Genomic DNA, 15870 nt, shown 5'->3' on the forward strand with positions numbered 1-15870 from the left:
CTCAACTCAAATATTCTTCAAGGACAATGGGTTCGTGCGAAAGGTTTGAGGACGCGACAAATATTTCGACCGCTTTGTCTGTTCGACAGCAAGTTCGCACGCTCACAGCTCGTGACTTTTTAAACGCTGCGTAGGAGGTGGGTGTGTCGTGGGGAGGCAGGAGGGTCATCGTACCTGTAATGCTCCTACACTTTTCATCTCTGTTCCATTTTTATGTTTTACGTCGCTCACTTAACTTTTTTGGGGTTCTTGAAGGACATCTTCCTGGACACCCCTGTGCAAAAGGTGCTGCGTATCCTGTGCAAATGTAAACAACACCAGAAAGAAACATGGCGAGCAATTTACCAAGTCCCTGCCATGGGTCCAATCACAAGCCAACATCAATTCTGACAGTAACCAAGTGGACTGCTCCGAGCAACCAAGCGTGTTTTTTCCCCCTTTAAAAACATGATATGGTTTTGTCCCAATATGCAAAGTTAATAGTTGGCTTGTCAACAGCCACTTGACAGGCATGATATTCAGATTTCTCAGAAAGGAACGTCTGTCGTTTTAGGTAGGGAATCTTCAGAAAGTTAGAGGATAGTCGAAGCTAACCCTGTTCCTGGAAATCCGCCGTCCTGTCGGTTTTCATTCCAATCCCAACAAAGCCACACCTCGTTCAGCAGCTAGCGATCTCAGTGAGCTGCAAATTAGCAGACTCGGGTGTGCCAAGTTAGAATTGAAAAGAAAACCTACAGGATGGCTGATTTAGTTTAGTTTAGTTTAGTTAGTGTGGTTGCCTTAGGCAATCACACTACTATTATCTCACATATTATTAATGTGGTTGCCTTAGGCAATCACACTACTATTATTCCACATTATTATTAGTGTGGTTGCCTTAGGCAATCACACTACTATTATTCCACATTATTATTAGTGTGGTTGCCTTTGGCAAAATTACAAATTAAAACGCTGTCAGCTAGGTATATCAGCAAACACATGGTTTGGGCATGCCAGACGTCGTCAATAATAATAGTATTTCACACGATAATAGGCAAATTCGTTGACGACATTTCGTTAGGTGCAGCGTCTTTGAATGCTAGTGCTAACAGAGTGAATGCATTCAATGCGATGACGAGAAAACTTTCGGTTGACCTAAAACCGATATTCCAAAACCAAAATAAAACGTGTTATACATGGTTAGAAAGCTTATACTCTCACCTACTGAATGAATGAATTCTCAATCACGCTGTAGTAAAAACTGTAGTAAAAAGGGCAACAACGCCGTCAACAAAACGTGTGCAGCAACTTCTGGTCCGGTCTTACTCCAGAAAAAGACGTCAGCTTGTAATACCACACATGTTGCTTTGGGTGTTCTCGAACTTTGTAGTACAAACTGGCTTGATCTACACTTCATCGATCCAACAGGTGATAGAATAAGCTTTCTAACTATGTATAATATGTCAAATTTTACTTTTGCAATACCGTTTTATATCCCATCGTATTCGAAAGGTTCGTCTTATTATCGATGCATTACGCATTCGTTGTAGCAGTGACAGCAACGTTTTCTCACCCCAACGCTACAGTACACAACTCCTCTTGTCTGTTGATGCACCCCTCGTTACAACAGAAGCTAGTACTACTGGCTAGAATAAGCTTTCTAACTATGTATAATATGTCAAATTTTAATTTTGTAACACCGTTTAATATCCCAGCGCATTGGAAACTTTATTAGAGCTGCATTATGCATTCAGTCTGTTGTAGAAGGAAAGCAACGCCTTCTCACCCCAACGCGTTTGCTACAACTCCACTTGCATGTTGTTGATGCACCCCTTGCTGATACAGAATCTAGTAGTACTGGCTACCAGCCGATACTTATTCACAGAAGCTGTATTTAAAATGAAATGCAACTATTTTAACACATATTTCTCGCCTCATTTTCGTTCTTGGAAATTCGGCTCGGCTAACACGGAATAGGCTACTATGTCTATGAGTTCTTCTCAGAGATAACAGATTAGACTCTGAATTACAGCCCAATTAAATGTTTTTAGTTGTGTGGTAAAAATGAGCTGAAATTCACGCAAAACCATAAGTCAATCAAATTCATCTCCCTAGCCCCGTCTTGCTTTTTTAAAACGGTGCGATCACGCAGTGTAGACGTACGGTTTTTCCAAGAGTCTCTGAACATGCCAGCTAGCTTTATGATTCGCCGTCACTCGTCACCGCATACCGCGAGTAAAACACTGAGATCTCAAGTTTTGATGAAAGGATAATTTAGCTCTGAATATATGTGTCGCAAATAAACTTGTTGCCGTGATGTTATAGCATGTACACAATACTCTGTCTCTGCTTATACTACAGAAACTGATCGCTCTGTTCAGCACAAAGTCGACTTTGCGTTGGCGGCAACCACACTTCACAATTTCTGCAGGAATTGTCTAGTTTATTTTACAATTATTAAAATACATGTTACAGCAAGTCGTGCATCCTAAAATTATCAAGGACAGCACAAATAAGTCTTATCTCCATTGTGGCCCTTCGTCTCAGCAATCTCCAGGACCAGTGTTGGTTACCACTATTCTAGAACTTTGAACCTGGCCCAGCAGTCAGCCAATCACATGCCTGCTTTTCACATCATACCACATGTGATGTATATCCACTAGTGGGGGGGGGGGGGTCACCAAAGAGCAGGGGGTGTTCAGTCATGTCTGAGAAGATCTGTTGGGGGAGCAGGATTTATCTGTCAGCCTAGCACTATAAAGACACCCAACTCAAATATTCTTTAAGGACAATGGGTTCGTGCGAAAGGTTCGAGGACGTGACAAATATTTCGACCGCTTTGTCTGTCCGACAGCAAGTTCGCACGCTCACAGCTCGTGACTTTTTAAACGCTGCGTAGGAGGTGGGTGTGTCGTGGGGAGGCAGGAGGGTCATCGTACCTGTAATGCTCTACACTTGAATTTTCATCTCTGTTCCATTTTTATGTTTTACGTCGCTCACTTAACTTTTTGGGGTTCTTGAAGGACATCTTGCACCAGTGCTGTCCCATGGAGACCCCTGTGCAAAAGGTGCTGCGTATCCTGTGCAAATGTAAACAACACCAGAAAGAAACATGGCGTGCAATTTACCAAGTCCCTGCCATGGGTCCAATCACAAGCCAACATCAATTCTGACAGTAACCAAGTGGACTGCTCCGAGCAAGCAAGCGTGTTTTTTTCCCCTTTAAAAACATGATATGGTTTTGTCCCAATATGCAAAGTTAATAGTTGGCTTGTCAACAGCCACTTGACAGGCATGATATTAAGATTTCTCAGAAAGCAACGTCTGTCGTGTTAGGTAGGGCAATCCCCAGAAAGTTAGAGGATAGTCGAAGCTAACCCTGTTCCTGGAAATCCGCCGTCCTGTGGGTTTTCAAGAAAAGAAAACCTACAGGATGGCTGATTTAGTTTAGTTTAGTTTAGTTTACAATTATTCAAATACATGTTACAGCAAGTCATGCCTCCTAAAATTATCAAGGACAGCATAAAAAAGTCACAGGCTTATCTCCATTGTGGTCCTTGTCAAATTCCAGGACAGGTTGGTACACTGTCAGAATTTGAACCTGGCTTATCAGCCAATCACATGCTGCCTTTTCACAATCATATCACATGTGATGTATATCCACTAGTGCATTTCACAGACTGTAATGAAATGAGATTTATTAAATTAGATTTACATTCTCATTCTCACACACAATCAAATTCTGTGTTGATTACATGGTACAGTTAATTAACAAAAAAAAACAAGAACTGTTCAAAAAAAACATTCATTAATTCAGCACAAAGTTACGCTTTGAACTAATCAGAGGGCAAGGGGTAGCTAAACATTCATATGGAGTAAACACAGCACTAGATAGAAGCAAGGGTACGTTCTGACAGTATGCTGTACACCATTTCATATAATAAGGAAAATTAAAATTCTCTAAAATTAAATCGAAGCAAAGCTGTGTGACTTACACGCAGCTGTTCCAATAAAATCACAAGTAGCTTGTTTGGCACATATTTGAAATGATAACTTCATTTTATGAATTAAACTGCTTAAAAATTGTCCTGTTAGACTGATTCCAGCAACATTTGAAAAGCACTACTTTGTGTTGCCTTTCCCTACCATTACAAATGCAAATGCGTGGTGTTGTTTGTCATGTGTAGAGTAATGACGAGGTCTGGCCTACTTTTTAAAAGAAAAACAAATGAACCTCTGATTGTGAAAATTGCAGCAGGAGAGCCACGTGACTGCTTTCCAGAATGCTCTCAGTCTCAGGCGAGGGGTCCTTACAAAGTGCTCCAGTCTGATCCTCCCTGGCTCACGTATCCACCGCTGGAAGAAATAGCAATTTGACCCCAGCAATGATTCCCTGGACCCCCCAATTTGACCCCAGCAATGATTCCCTGGACCCCCCAATTTGACCCCAGCAATGATTCCCTGGACCCCCCATTTTGACCCCAGCAATGATTCCCTGGACCCCCCAATTTGGCCCCAGCAATGATTTCCTGGACTCCCCAATTTGACCCCAGCATTTGGCCTTACATTACAGGCATTTAGCAGACGCTCTTATCCAGAGTGACTTACACAACTTGTTACATAGCATTTAGATAGCATCCATTTACACAGCTGCATATATACTGAAGCAATGCAGGTTAAGTACCTTGCTCAAGGGTACAACGGCAGTGTCCTACCTGGGAATCAAACCTGTGGGAATCAAACCTGTGACCTTTAGGTTACAAGACCAGTTCCTTACCCATTATACTACACTGTTCTGGTGAGTTGAGGGCCATCAGCTTGGCGAACCGGGGGGAAAGGGCATTATTTTTAAGGTGTAAAGTTACAAAAAAAAGGCCGAACTGAAAGCAGTTTTTTTTATGTTATTTTTTTGGCTTAGCTGGAAGTCTAAAATGTGTGGAAACGCGTGAAACGGGCTGTTGGGTGGGGTACAACAGGAACCCCCACCCCCATGCAGTGATGCAGCCCATAGTCAAAAATGCAATGGGGGGGTGGGGGGGTGGGGGTGGGGAGAGGTTCTCTGTGCATCATTAACTGCCCCCCCCTCCTCCCCCCCCCAAGCCTGAAATGTGGGAAAAGCAGCAGCAATACACACAAAAGACTCAAATGAACCACAAGAAAAAAGGTGAAAATACACAAGGAAAGACTTTTAAAAAAATAAAAAAAACATTACAGATTCTAAACTTTCTTGTTTTAACGCTGAAGGCTTGACCTCGTTACGTAAAAGAGGAGCGGTACGGGACCCGCTCTGAGATTAAGGACAGAGGCCACGCCCTTTCTAAGTGCATGCTTTCTTCGCCGGCCCATTCTTTCCGTGGGACCGGGACACAGATACTCGTATCTTATCTGCGGTGTTAGCGCACCTCTCAGTGTTACCGGCTGGGAGGGGCTAACGGGCTGAGTGATAAAGCTTCACGCTGTCCCCCCCCCCCCCCCCCCCCTTTAGAGTAAAACGGGTCAGTGAGCGAAGTGTCAGAGTTTGAGAATTTCAGTCCGGGCCCCTGTATGGACCGGTGGTAGATGGTAAATGGACTGCATTTATACAGCGCTTTTATCCAAAGCGCTTTACAATCGATGCCCCTCATTCACCTACTCACACACTCACACACACACCAACGGTGAAAGGCTGCCATGCAAGGCACCGATCAGCTCGTTGGGAGCGATTAGGGGGTTAGGGGGTTAGTCTTGCTCAGGGACACTTCGACACGCCCCAGGGCGGGGGATCGAACCGGCGACCCTCCGAACTGCCAGACAACCGCTCTTACCTCATGAGCTGTGTCGCCCCGAAGGCGGGGGTTAAATCGCTGTTCCGAACAAACTCAGCGGGACGGTGGAACGTGGCCCCCCCCCCCCGGTTTACTCCCAAAAAAATCAGGGGCACGTGTCTACCTGGGGTGAGCGTGGGACAGAGTTAACCCACGGGACGGTGAGAAGAGGAGGAGCGAGGAGGAGGGCTCGCATTTTTTCCAGTTGCTGAAAAAAAAAATCCAGCTGTTTCTCCAGACTTGTAACCCGAATACGCATTCCGATCCGATCACTGCAGCGCAGAGAGTCATTTTTTATTTTCATTTTTGGAATTTCTTTGAAAGAGCTATCCCCGCCCCCTTCCCAAAACCCCACCTCCCCTTCCCGTAACCCACCCCCACCCCGCCCCCCCAATACCACACCCCCTCCTCCCGAACCACACCTCTGGACAGAAGCCAATGAACTGGGACGAGCAGGACACAGCCCATTCTCCAGCCAATCAGCTGGCAGAGAAGATTCCACAGTTCCCCAGCGTGAGAAAAATAGCACCTTGGAAAAGGCTTGTTTTCTTCTCTCTCTCTCTCTCTCCTTTTTTTCTCTACGGGGCGGCAATCCACCTCTAAGAGAAGACATGTGAGGTCACTGGAGGTCAGCGGTAAAATGTAGGGGGCCTTTGTGCTACTAGGCAGCCCTGAGGAGGATAAAAAAGAAGAGTCTGTTATTAGGACTTGTGCAACAGCCTGTGCTGTTTCTCTGTCCCCCACGTGTGCAAATCGCAGCTGAAAGCAGGGCTCTCACAAGCCCTGTCCTGGACGGACACAGAGAACATCAATTCATTTCAATTCAATTTTATTTATGTGTGTAGCACCTTTTTTACAAAGAACTGTCACAAAGACACTGTGCAGAGTAGCAAGGCAAGAGACAGAGCAAACACCAGGCCTGAACCCAAAAATAGCACGTAAGTACCTAAGGCAAGGTGTGATTTCCTTTGCAGCGATGGCAGGTTTACACTCGGAAATAAGGCGTACAGACTCTTTTGACCAATCAAATGCTTAAACGAGGCACTTAAAGCTAAAATTCACCACCTTTCATTCAATGTACATGCTTTCACTCCTGTTTGGTGTGTTTGATAGCACAGGATACGCAAAATACAGCCTGGTTCAAGTGTTTTTATAGTCTTGTCCTCCTCAGCAAAAATCAGGCTTCTCATTTCGCACTGCATTGCAATTCTCATCAAGCACTTCACCATCATCTCATGGACTTAAGGCAATGTCTGCGCAGCTCAGCTGGGGGGCTGCAGAGTGACTGCGCAGCTCAGCTGGGGGGGTGCAGAGCGACTGCGCAGCTCAGCTGGGGGGCTGCAGAGTGTCTGCGCAGCTCAGCTGGGGGGCTGCAGAGTGTCTGCGCAGCTCAGCTGGGGGGCTGCAGAGCGACTGGGAAGCTCAGCTGGGGGGCTGCAGAGTGTCTGCGCAGCTCAGCTGGGGGCTGCAGAGTGCTGCGCAGCTAGCTGGGGTGCGGCTGCGCAGCTCAGCTGGGGGGCTGCAGAGTGACTGCGCAGCTCAGCTGGGGGGCTGCAGAGCGACTGCGCAGCTCAGCTGGGGGGCTGCAGAGTGACTGCGCAGCTCAGCTGGGGGACTGCAGAGTGTCTGTGCAGCTTAGCTGGGGGGCGTGCAGAGCGACAGGGAAACTCAGCTGGGGGACTGCAGAGTGACTGCGCAGCTCTGCTGGGGGGCTGCAGAGTGTCTGCGCAGCTCAGCTGGGGGGCTGCAGACTGGACAAGCGTGTCGTCTAAATGCCTGCTGTGTAATGTAATGTAAGGTAACGTACGCAGCCAGCCGAAGAGTTAAACTTCACATGCACATTTGGCCCCAGGCTTGATTACTCCATCTCAACATCCCGCCCCTCTCCTCTCCCTCCCTCCCTCCCCAATGTTTGATAACGTTCTAGCCCCGCACCTGCAGCCCTCCCTCCCACGTGTACCGTCTCATTTCCTGCTGTTTTCACACCTACGCGCAAATAAAACCGCGGCGACCTTCTCAAGGTCAGCCAGCGGGGAGAAGCACTCAAACGGGAAAGAGAAAAAAAAAGAAAAAAAAGCTTTTAAAAAGAGAGAGACCGCCAAGTTACGATTTTACGATGTAGTCGTTTAGGGAAACGGCTTCAGCCAAAGCAACGAGTGCAAAAGTGCATCTCACGTGGTAAGCAAACATAATAACTGTGTTGCATGGGTACAGTTCCATTCATATAAACGCCCCATCAAACCTGTGAGATTAAGGGAGTTCTGGTGTCAGACAGGGACAGGGATGATAACAGGGGCATTTCGGGTCAGAACACACACACTGAGTAGAGACGGGTAAGAACACGCACACTGAGTAGAGATGGATCAGGACACACACACACAAACACTGAGTAGAGTTGGGTCAGAACACACACACACACACACTGAGTAGAGATGGATCAGACACCACAAAACATAGCACACTGAGTAGAGTGGATCAGACACACAACACTGAGTACACGAGTCAGAACACACACACACACTGAGTAGAGACGGGTAAGAACACACACACTGAGTAGAGATGGATCAGAACACACACTGAGTGGAGACGAATCAGAAAACAAACACACACACACACACTGAGTAGAAACGGGTCAGAACACACACACACACACACACACACACACACCTTGAGCAGAGACGGGTCAGAAATTATCTAATGAAACGAACAGGCTCTGATGAAACTCTTCTGCTGCCAGCAGGTTGCTGGGGCTCTAGAATCTCTGAGCAGTGCCACTCTACTTGAGGACACCGCAGTACGTCACAGCCTTCTCTTGCAAATAAAGTTAGAGGGCAAACACACAGAGACACAGAGACACAGAGAGCTATCTGCTAGTGAGAATGTGCAAAAGAGCGAAATTCTCAGAGACGCAGACTAAGGCGACTCCACCAGCCGAACACACAGCCTGCCGCTGTGACTGACTCTTTGCCTTCAGTTCATTGAGAAGGAACGAAAGTACTATTCAGATGTATCAAAAATTGTGACTACATTAGACACAGACCTGAGGGGGGGGGGGGTGGGTAATGGGAGGACTGCCGCAGGGTGGGAGGTGAGTGGGGGGGGGGACTACAGCCGGGTCTGCATCTACACAGTGTCAGCACACATTGCATCACTGACAGAATGATACAGAATAACAGAATGACAGACCGCCTTTTTTTATGTGTGTTCACATGTACACTGCATTTTAAGTTCAGTTCAAGTTACACTTTATTGACCCCGAGGGGGTCATTTGTCCTCTACGTTTGACCCATCCTAACGACTTTTAGGAGCAGTGGGCAGAACACAGTGCAGCGCCCGGGGGACCAACTCCACCGGGACAATACCCCCGCACCGCCCTGCTCCCCCCCCCCCGCCCCCCCGGGGACCTGACACGCCCCCGGAGAGGTTACGCTGGGACTCGGGCACATTCCTGCGCCGGAAGTCAACAGGAAGTGAGGCGGAGTCCGGCGCTGCTGAGGCGGCAAAAACCGCCCGGCAGGGCCTCAGATTCCCCCGGCAACAGGCCGGGAGCTCGCCCTGTCCTCACTCACGCGCTCGCCCACACGTCTACTGCATCTGCTTGTTCCTCCCTCTCTCTCTCTCTCTCTCCTCTCTCTCTCTCTCCCCCCTTTCTTCCCCTCTCTTTCTCTCTCTCTCCCTCTTTCTCTTTCTCTCTCTCTTTCTCTTTCTCCCTCTCCCCCTCTCTCTCCCCTTTTCCCCCTCTCTCTCTCTCACTCTCTCCCCTCCCTCTCTCCTGCTCTTGCTCTCTCCCTCCCTTTCTCTCCCTCTCTCTCTCTCCCTGTCCCTCTCTTTCTCTCCCTCTCCCTCTCTCGCCCTCTTACTCCCTATGTCTCTCCCTCTCCTCTCTCCCTCTCTCCATCTCTCTCTTTCCCCCTCTCCCTTTCTCTCTCTCTCTCTGACTAACTATCTTGAAAACTGGCCAAAACCTGCCCCTCATTTTAGAACTCTTCAAAGCTGGTAGTGAGCCAATATCGCAACCCCCCTTCCCCCCCACTCTCAATTCTTATGAGAAAGGGACCCTGCTTCTCCCCCCCCCACCCACCACATTGGCCCAACACTTACTCAAATTAAAATCTTACATGAACTGCTGCACCAGCACTGCAGAGAGATCTATCACCGACCCCCCCTCCCTCCTTCCAGTCTGTCCATCTTGCAGAAGGATAAAACTGATGATTCAAGTTCTTTGTGGGCAACTTTGTTCCCCAAAGTCACAGCTAAATGCATGTTTGCATTTCCGGCGTTAAATGGAATACACTCAATTTATATGGTATGGAGCTGATCCCTGAACCTGTCCCTGACTGTAAGAGAGTGGTGAGTTAAGGGGTCTCTGCTTTACTGTGCGAGGGAGGGGGCAGGTGCACACTCGCACCGTCCCGTCCCGCTTTGCATTAGGGATGGTTGGGGAGGTTGATTGTGGAAGCACAATCCGATCATAATTACATTACATTACATTACAGGCATTTAGCAGACGCTCTTATCCAGAGCGACTTACACAACTTTTTTACATAGCATTTTTTTTCACATTGTATCCATTTATACAGCTGGATATATACTGAAGCAATTTCGGTTAAGTACCTTGCTCAAGGGTACAACGGCAGTGTCCTACCCGGGAATCGAACCTGCGACCTTTCGGTTACAAGTCTAGTTCCTTACCCACTGTGCTACACTCCGTTCAAGTTGAAATGCAAATCGGCAATCGCATTTCATTTCAATTCAAAGTGTGGAAACACTTGTACGTTTGAAATAACATTTTCTTCTGGTGACCGCATGATTGATGACAGAAAGGAAATGATAACTCAGTTGGTTATCTTTGCATGTTCTGAAGGCCGACCAGCCTCTCATGTTACACGGCTAAATTGAATGAAGATCGTGAGATAAGATCAGCAGTTGGAGGACACGCTAACTGTCAATGACTGTCCGGACCACACACACCATCCTTTACCCAATCCTACTCTACACAGGTTGGATCTTTCCCCCTGACAAGCATGTCAAAAAACAGATGAATAAGATCATATGGGGTTTTATCTGGGGGAGCAGGTAGAATGGGGTTAGGAGTGTACAGAATATCACCCAGCTGAACGGGGTTAGGGGCGTACCGAATATCACCCAGCTGAACAGGGTTAGGGGTGTACAGAATATCACCCAGCTGAACAGGGTTAGGGGTGTACAGAATATCACCCAGCTGAACAGGGTTAGGGGTGTACTGAATATCACCCAGCTAAACAGGGTTAGGGGCTCACCAAATATCACCCAGCTGAACAGGGTTAGGGGTGTACAGAATATCACCCAGCTGAACAGGGTTAGGGGTGTACTGAATATCACCCAGCTGAACGGGGTTAGGGGCTCACCAAATATCACCCAGCTGAACAGGGTTAGGGGTGTACAGAATATCACCCAGCTGAACAGGGTTAGGGGTGTACAGAATATCACCCAGCTGAACGGGGTTAGGGGCGTACCGAATATCACCCAGCTGAACGGTGGTAAGGGTTCACCAAATATCGCCCAGCTGATCAGGTTGCAGAGCCTCGCATGCCATTCAAATATCAAACAGGTGAGAAATAAATCATAAATGCAGCTGCACGGAGCGGTTTTGCCTTGCCACTGGCTTACGACCCCCGGAACGCCGTGTCCCTGAAGCACGCAGACTCCCGATCCCGGGACTCGCTCCAAACAGGCCGTCCGTCGCAGCAGGCCTGTCTGCGCACGGCGCAGCTGAAGACGGGAGTCATTTTTAAGGCAATCGGGAATGTCATGAGGAATAGAGAAACCGCACGGATCCCTGGAAAAACAACGCACACAACGCAGGCTCAAATAAAACCTTAATCAAGCCGGCTTATTGAGCACGCAGGAGGACCTGGTGTGGATGGTTGTGCAGAATGCTTTCCCACTATCCCTGCCGCCCCCCCCCCCTTAGAACAGTCATGTTCAGAAGGAGCTTGGCCCTAGTGCTTCATGGTGTTGCCAGGGGGAGTGGGGGGTGGGGGGGGGGGGGGAAGCGAGAAACATGAAAGTCTTTCAAAAGCAGGCCCTCCACAGCAACGTTATCAAGCTGACGATAAGCAACCAGACCCAGGACAGCTACCGCCGCGGCCGCGCGGCACAGGGAGGGTAAACGCACGGCCAACGCCAGCTGGAAAACTCAAAACATTTCACAGCTGTGTCTCTGACCTCACTGTGAGACACCGGGCCCAAAATGCCCCCAATGCCCCCCACCCCCCTTACCTTTTTATCCTCAAAACACTTGACCCGACAGCACTACATGCTACACATGCCCAAAACCTGTTAAACTTGCTCAAAATTCTTCGAAATGTAAACGCAAAAAAAAATGCACGAAATGCAAAAAAAATGCCCTGGTAGCCATGACTGCATTCACAAAAGGGTACTGCCTCTCATGTCACTGTACTTAAACAAATTCCAGGAAGAGTGAATGTAAATACGTTCACTGCCCGGATCATCGTGTAATGGATTGCTGAGAGGCACAAATAGCTTGCCATTGTCTGAACCATACGCCCTGTGCATTTACATAACATAACATGACATAACATGACATCACATTACATTTATTTGGCAGACAACAATACTCACCATTTTCCTGACTAAATTAGTGCTCCGGTTAGATAGTATCTAACGCTGTATCAAGCCTAGTCTTGAAAATCCCCAGAGTTTCTGCCTCTACTACTACATGACTTCCACATTCCACACAACTCTTTGCATGAAAAAATTCTTCTAAATGTCAGTACAGACTTTACCTATTGCTCATTTCCATTTATGTCCCCTCGTTCTACTAACAGATCTCAACCTGAAGAATCGCTTCTAGTTCACTTTGTTGATCCCCTTTATTAATTTAAAAGCCTCAATCAAATCACCCCTGAGTCTCCTTTTACTAAGCTTGAAGAGATTAAATAGCTTAAGTCTTTCCTCAGAGCTTTTCTCTTTCATACCAGGAATCAATTTGCTTTTTCTTCTTTGAACCTTTTCCAGAGCCTCTTTCTCTATATCTTTTCTTAAAAAATTATGTAAAATGTGCTGAACTACTTTCAATGTGGTCTCTGGAAATAGACGGAGGTGTAAATGAGATATCCTCTCCATTGTGTGCAATGAACTGTAGGTTAAATGTTCAAATGTGATTTCATCTTTTAGTAGACTGTGAATGCTTATATATTAAAAATTATTTACCTTGAATGTAAAGCACTTGGCAGAAAAAAATGACGGCACTAAAATCAAAGGGGATTATAAATACTGCCTCCCACCAAAAATGCCACTTTACATTGATAATAAAACTGGCTGAAGGTGAATGAATATGAACTTCACCATAAATTTACAGTGGCAGCCATTACACTGTGCAAAAGTGTCAAAATGGCCACCTGGTCTCGTCCAGGAAGTTCAGTTTTCAGCTGAGACAAATATGTTTTTTTAGCCAAACGGAGATTTTTGAAACAAATTTCTTAGGTGTTCAGTTACGAAGCTTTGAGGGTTTAAAGAACTTGATCGGGTGTGTAAAAAAAAACAACAACAATCAATTTTTTTAAAAACCCAGGTGAGGTGAGTAACCTGTGTGACCAACAGCACCGAATGTCTGATCCACTGCCTGCTGAGTAGCAACAAAAAAAAATGGCACGCCCTGGAATCTCTCCGGGACCAGGTTGCAGCAAGTACACAACTGCGCATCGACGCAATGCAAAGTCTCGATCTCGTGACTCGCTGGGCTTCCAGGAGCGGATTACGCCCTCGTCGCAGTCGGCGCAGCGGCAGCGTAACTCCGCGGAGAGCGATGGATGCCGCTGCAGCGACGGCACTGCGCAGAGCCGGGTACGGTAGCTCAGCTCGGCGTGCCAGCTGAACTCATTCCAGGGAACTGCCCATTTGCATCGTTCGGATGCAAAAGAGGGCGCGACTCTTTTACCGCTTCGCCGAAAGGCCGAGAGCACTGTTGGCGTGGCGACGCATCGCCCACTTGCTTTCTTACCTTGCATCGCTTTGGGCGGGTGGGAGGGGTTACAAGGCGCCCTGCTGCCGCAGAGCGGAGTGGTCGAGCAGGCACATAGGATCGAATCATGTCCTGCAAGTAGATGGGGGGCTGTCCTGTTGGCTGCAGTGTAGGCAAAGGTCAGGCTTAATTAAAGCCCCCCCCCCTCACGGGTCTCGGGACTTTGTTACGTCAGTAGCCTACATTGATTAATAGCTAATGTTGCGTGGGCACATCCCACCAAATGGCAGGTTTTCAGCATCCTGTGGCCAGGTATTTGATCGTGAACAGCTCCTGAAGAGCAGAACAATTACAAGCTTACTGATAAGATAAGATAGGATATGAAACGCTTTATTGAACCCCGTGCAGGTTACTCGTCCTCTGCATTTGAACCATCCTAGTTACTTGGGAGCAGTCCTATTTTTATACGGTCTATGGGGCAGCCACAGTACAGCGCCCCGGGGCCAACTTAATTTCTAAGGGCCAGTGCCTTGATCAAGGGCAATGGCAGGAGTGTACAGCAGGCCGCCTCGTCTGACACGCGTGCCTTTTGGAGCGTGGGAGGAAACCGGAGTACCCGGAGGAAACCCATGCAAACACAGGGAAAGCATGCAAACGCAGGGAAAGCATGCAAACTCCTGAACTCGTGAAGGCTTATATATGTACATTAGACATCAACAATTAAGGGATGCGTCATAACATAACATAAAATAACATGACGTAAGACGAGAACAGGCCATTCGGCCCAACACTGCTCGTCTATGCCTACCACTAAACTACTTAATGCTTAGTTTACCTAAAAGCTAGATAGTATCTAACACTGCATCAAGCCGGGCCTTGAATACCCCCAGTGTTTCTGCCTGTCAGATGAAATCCGAAATACGGACAAGTGATGCAAACACGTTGAGAGAACATACTGCCCTTTTCATTGATCCACTGTATAATTCTGGATATGAATAAAAGCATTTTGCTGGACACCTGAGGCCAGACTCGCGAAGCGCAAACAGCACTCTTCAAATCAAATAACGTCATATGAAAGTATGACACACAGCTTTTAAAATGGCGCCCAAGAGAAAGAATTAGAAGCTGCAATTACCCGCACGCACGTGTGCAGCGAGGAAGCATATTAAAACAGGATGAGTGATTTGATTGGTTTATGACTGTCCAGTTTATGGCTGTGAAAAAAATGTGCGAACTCTGTCAGTCCTGAGACAGCTGCGCACCTGACCCTCATTCAGGAAAAAACATGTTTGCGGGGGTACAAGGTGCAGAAAGCGTCGCTGAAACACCCCGTTAACGGACGGACCGAAGGTGTCGTCACCGACGTTGCGACACTTCGCCCCGCCACGTGGCGCAGCCTGTGAACACAGACCCCAGATAAACCGTCACAGGAGACACGTATGGAATGCTTATCAACCCGAAGATAAGAAGGAACACACACACACACAAACTGAGTAATGAATGACAAACCCTGTAGTGAGTGACCAGCGTTGGGCTGTGCGTGACTTCATTTCATCCCCCCCCCCCCCGCCCTTGTGGACCTTCTAGAATTTGTGCATACGAAGACCTCTGGTGATTCAGTGTGCTTCAGATAACTGCTCCGAAGTTTGAATGGGCTCATTACAGTACATTACATTACATTACAGGGACTTAGGAGGGACTACTTGCGCAACTTTTTCATGGAATTCACGTTGCGTCAGTTTAGACCAGGTTCTCAGAATCATTAACATGGCTTCCCCCTTGTCATTTCTATTTATTTATTTGAGTCCAGTTTCAATGCTGCTTTTTTTTTCTTCTTCTTCTTCAGAGTTAAATGGACTGCATTTGTATAGCGCTTTTATCCAAAGCGCTTTACAATTGATGCTTCTCATTCACCCATACACACTCACACACACACAGACACACACACACACACACCAACGGTGAAAGGCTGCCATGCAAGGTACCAATCAGCTCATTGGGAGCAGTTAGGGGTTCGGTGTCTTGCTCGGGGACACTTCGACACGCCCAGGGCCGGGGATCGAACCGGCAACCCTCCGACCGCCAGACAACCGCTCTTACCTCCTGAGCTATGTCGCCCCC

The 15870-nt window shown here is 47.5% G+C and overlaps 1 protein-coding gene across 2 annotated transcripts in view; it reads right to left on the minus strand.

Moving 5' to 3' along the window:
- Nucleotides 1-15870, minus strand: part of chka (choline kinase alpha) — a 258102-nt gene that overhangs the window by 213431 nt on the left and 28801 nt on the right. The window lies entirely within an intron of this gene.

This window comes from Anguilla rostrata, chromosome 16 (genome assembly GCF_018555375.3).
Source record: "Anguilla rostrata isolate EN2019 chromosome 16, ASM1855537v3, whole genome shotgun sequence".
Lineage (NCBI taxonomy): Eukaryota > Metazoa > Chordata > Actinopteri > Anguilliformes > Anguillidae > Anguilla > Anguilla rostrata.